Below are 4,912 nucleotides of genomic sequence, written 5' to 3' on the forward strand. Positions count from 1 at the left end.
TGCTGGTGGTGGTGGTGGTGGTGGTGGTGGTAGTGACAGAGGAGATGGTGGTGGTGGTAATAGAAGAGATGATGGTGGTGGTTTGCTGCCGGCCTGGGGACCACAGCTGAGAAGCTCTGCAAAAGCCTCAGGCTAGGGAACCCTTTCCACAGGAGGGCGAGAAGGGGTGGAGATGGACACCTCTCTTGCTCTGCTTCCTTCATCAGCCTCCACCTTCTGGTTTCTCTCACTCACTGGCTTCCTTGTTTTGAAGCGGAAGTCCTGAAATGACTGTTACTTAGAGGGAAATCTTTCACCTGCCCTCACCGCCAGCCTCCAAAGCTCTTCGTCTGTCCCTGCGCCGCCCTTCGCTTACACACCCCTTGTCCCCAGGGATTTTGTGGCCATCTGCTGCCTCGAAGAAAATCCCCAGACTCCTCAGTGTGGTATTTAAGATCCAACCCCATCATCCCCTTTCCCCCTGCTTCATTTCCTGTTTCTGTGCACCTGACCTGCTGTGCACTTAACTGAGCATTTCCCACCTCAGGCTTTGGTCATGCTGCTCCCTCACCAAGAAATGCTGTTCCCCGCTCCCTCACAGGTCACACAGAGGCACTGTGCACCAGGCCTGTACGAGGATCGAGGGACAAGAGATCAGGTGAAGGCCAGGCCCAAGTCCTTAAGCAGCTCCCCATCCTAAGAGGACCTCCAGGCCCAAGGTCCAGGGGACATACCTTGATATACACATAAACCCTCATCCTTATATGTGATTCATTCTCGGTGAATTCTTTTTTCTTTTTTAATTCTCACAGGAAACACAATAGTGATGCCTACAAGGCTTGGACTTTATTTCCAACTTGCAAATATGAGCTATACTGGAAGGGATCTAACCTCACACGTTCTTATCTAAGAAGTTACTAAAAGGCCAGAAGGGCTAGACTACAAATCAAAGCCTGCATGGCTTTTAAAAATGTGTTTGAGAAAGGTGATTGAATCATAGGAATTCTTTATATCCAAATGGGAAGGGAAGCCAGCGAGGTGGAAGGGAAGGAAGGGAAAAGGGAAAAAAAACAGAATAGAAGGCAAAAAAGAAACAAAACTTTTGTAAATAAGGACAGGAAGAGGGGGAGAAGAATGGGAAAAAAAGAATCAAGATCCATCATGTACAGATACAAATTCCCTGTGATGAATGTGATCGCTATGTATATCAAAAGTATACCAATAAAATTAATTTTAAAAAAAGATCTAGGACCTTGGCAATACCTAGAAAGGGTTGCAGGGAAAGAGAAGGCCCAGGACAGAAGCCTGGGCCCACCTCAGGAGGCAGGATGTATGTCAGTGAGGGGTCCAGGCCTGCTACTTCCAAGCATATGAGCTTTGACAGGCTGCCAGCCTATGCCTCAGTTTCCCCATCTGTAAATGGGGCTGACATATTACATCCTCCTTAAAGCTGCAGTCAGAGCCAGAGTTACATAAAGGCTTTGACGATGCCAAATTTCAAGTAAATGCTCATTAAAGGTCAGCCGTTCATAGGGGCCTCAGGAGAGAAAAGGAAAGTGGGAAGAGGCTGGAGAAGGGCCCTGTGGTCAGTGAGTATAACCCTGAAGGACAGGATTTTTAGAAAGGGGCAAGAGTCTGCTCACCACGTGGTGCACCATCTGAACTAACGCCACCCGCTCTCGTAGCTACCTCCAGAGGGAGGGTTATAGCAAAGGAAACTGAGGTACAAAGAGCTGAAGTCCTCCGCCATAAAGAAAGACAAACTTGAGTCATCTGTGGGAAAACAGATGCACTTCGAGACCATAATGTTAAGTGAAGCATATCAGACACACAAGCTTAAGTATTGCATCGTATCTCTTATAGAAGAAACCCACAGTATAAGTAAATTAAAGAGCAAGATAAAAGATAATAGGACATAGAGAACGACCTTTTGCAAAAGGGAAGGGGACCAAATGATGGGGGTAAAGGAAGAGATTTTTTAAAGAATTAAGGCGTGATACACGCAGGCACTAACTCCCCGTGATGGAGGTCACAGTTACATACCGCAAACAGGGCCAGTAAAACATACACGGAAAAGAAAATTTTTTAAAGAGCTGAGGCAGGTGTGGTGGCGCACGCCTGTAATCCCAGCCCTCGGGAGGCTGAGGCAGCAGGATTGTTGCAAGTTTGAGGCCAGCTGGGGCTACAAAGTGAGCTCAAGGCCAGCCTGAACTGCATAGCAAGACCCTGTCTCCAAAAGATAAATAAATAAATAAATAAATAAATAAATAAATAAATAAATAGGAATAAAAGAGCTGAAATCATTTGCTCATAGTCAGATGGCTGGAAGAGTTGGAGTTATTGTCTGAGCCTACCCGACCCCACTTCGCCTCCACTGGCTGCAAGGAGATGGAGGAGGGGGAGCAAAAGGAGGGGACCATTTGGCCTCAGCAACCTGGACTGGGTGTTTCCGCGCACCTTGGGCCAGGCAATAGGTTGCTAAGACCTGGAGTGTAGGGGACAGAGAACTCAACTGGGACATTTGCAGAGCAGAAAAAATGGGAGCAGCCAGAGCCAGGCAGAGTGGTAGATCTCAAACTGTGAGTCAACGTAATGCCATCTGGGTGCTTTAAAAAAATAGCCGGATGGAAAGAGATGGTCCTCCTGTTGTCCCTCGGGTGCATCTGGGGATAGAAGGACCTGCTTGAGCCCAAGCTGCACCATGGTTGAAATTCAGGTGCAGAAGGGCGACTGGTGGGACCCTCTTGACCAAACACTGTTTGAACCAGGTTACAGCTGCTTCAGGCAGCGAAAGTAGGGCTCGCGATAGACATCAGACACAGCCATGTGTCCTCACCCACTCGCTTCTACCCGTCCACCCAGAGGTTGGTCAGCATGGTCCTATGGAGCCTAGCTGTGCTGGACACCAAGCTTTCAAGGAGGTGCCCACAGACCTGGTCATGACCTTTGTGGATTTTAGTCTTTGGAGGGAACTGACCTTCGCACAGGCCTAACGTTACAGAATGAGAAGGGACAGGATTTGGGAGGGGACTCTCAGGGGGACATGGGAGCACACAGAAGGGCCCATCTCAGAGAAGGATCAGAGGGAGCCGGTGAGGTCAGAGACACGAGCATGGGTGGGGTCCATAGGCCATGGGGGAGAACACTGGATGAATGTTCTGGTCACACAGAGCAGCAGGTACCAGGATGTAGGGAAGTATCTGTCAGCAATGGGGAGAATTTCCTAGGGCATGGAGGGTGTGTGCCGTGGGGACCAGAAAGGTAGGAGCTATGTTCTTTCCTGGGGACAGCTGGGAACACTGAGGGGTCTGAGCTGTCAAAGACATGATCAGACTTGTGTTTTGGAAGGAGGGCTAGGCCCACTCTTCAGTGGCCAGCTTGGGGAAAAGGGCAAGACTGGAGGCTGGGAGACCAGTAACAATGCTCAGCCGGGGAGATAGCTCAGCAGCACAGCACCTGCCTGGCAAGCACAAGGTCGTGAGTTCAATTCCTGGTACTAAATAAATAAATAGATAAAAAAGAAACAGTGCTCAACATCACTAGTCATATGAGAAATCCAAAGCAAAACCACAATGAGCTACCAGAAAATAGTACACACTTGAGAGAGCGTGGAGGGATTAGAACTCTCACACATTGCTGATAAGAACACAACATGGTGCAGCCACCGTGGGAGAGAGTTTAGCCATCCCTCAAAAAGCTAATTATAGAGTTGCCATTAGACCCAGTCATTCCACTCTTAAGTATATACCACAAGAACTGAACACAGGCTTTCAGATTCTCATACACCAATGTTAATAGCAGCTTCAATCACAATAACCAAAAGGTGGGAACAACCCAAGTGTCCATCACTGTTTAAGTAAATGTCTAAAGAAAATGCAGTATACCCATGTAATGGAATATTACTCAGCCACAAAAAGGAATTAAGTTCTGATACATACTACAACAGAAATGAACCTTGAAAACAGTAGGCTAAGTGCAAGAAGGCAGACACAAAAGTACATATACTGTATGTATCTATCTACAGGAAATACCCAGAAAAGGCCAATCTATAGATACAGAAAGCAGATTAGTGGTTCCCGGGAATAAGAATAAGAGTAGGCTAAAGACTGACTGCTTGTGTAATGGGTATGTGGCTCCATTTCTTTGGAGATGATGAAAACGTTCTGAAACTAGTTGCTCAACACTGTGAACATACCTAATGTCACTGAGCCATATCCTCTAGTTAAAATGGTAAATTTCATGTCTCACATATTTTACCACAAGAAACAATATCAGCAAAGCCAGGTCAGGAATTAGAGGCCCTGCAAGTCCCAACAGCACTTCTCCTGAGGTTTCCTTACTTTTTCTCCCTCGGAGAGCCAGGCAGCGGCTGATGCCTTTGCCCAAAGGAGCAGCTATGGTGAAACTGGAGTGCAGAGGGGAGGGGACAGCGAGTGGGTAAACCTGGAGGCCAGTCTGGGTCCTGCGGACAGAACATCAATCAGCCTCCAGATCTTTCTTTAGGGCGGGGGAGCCCTCTGGTTGGAAATCAGAGAGCGGCCCAGCTCTAACTCCCCGCTGTGAAATGCTGCTCCTCCTGGTCTGGCTACCTGACGGTACTCTCCTCAGCGGAGGACTCTCACTGTCTGCACAGTACCCCTGAAGAGTTACCTGGACGTCGGTCGCTGATGGAACTGTATAAGCCGTATATCCAGAAGCAGGACACATCTCTCCCCCTATTGATACACTGCCTTCGCCCACTCCACAAGGTACTGCAAGCAAGGTACCATGACTGCCTGAGCCAGGTGGCTCGGATCACCAGCAGCTCCAAGCTGGGGACACCGTGTGGTAAGGAATCACAGAAGCGGGGAAGCCAGGCTGATCAGTGAGACCAGGGGGCCAGCCAGGGGAGGCGGCATTTGAGCTGAGCTCAGTGTGAGGGAAGGGCCAGCCC

At 48.6% G+C, this 4,912-nt stretch overlaps 1 protein-coding gene across 1 annotated transcript in view; it reads right to left on the reverse strand.

Moving 5' to 3' along the window:
* LOC102009184 (transducin-like enhancer protein 2) overlaps nucleotides 1–4,375 on the reverse strand; it is an 11,769-nt gene extending 7,394 nt beyond the window's left edge. Inside the window, exon 1 of the mRNA XM_013503981.1 lies at nucleotides 4,320–4,375. The gene's annotated coding sequence lies outside the window, so the exon portion shown is untranslated. The remainder of the gene's footprint in view (nucleotides 1–4,319) is intronic.
* Nucleotides 4,376–4,912: the final 537 nt, after the last annotated feature.

Source organism: Chinchilla lanigera, unplaced genomic scaffold (genome assembly GCF_000276665.1).
Source record: "Chinchilla lanigera isolate Chin_1 unplaced genomic scaffold, ChiLan1.0 scaffold00083, whole genome shotgun sequence".
Taxonomy (NCBI): Eukaryota; Metazoa; Chordata; class Mammalia; order Rodentia; family Chinchillidae; genus Chinchilla; species Chinchilla lanigera.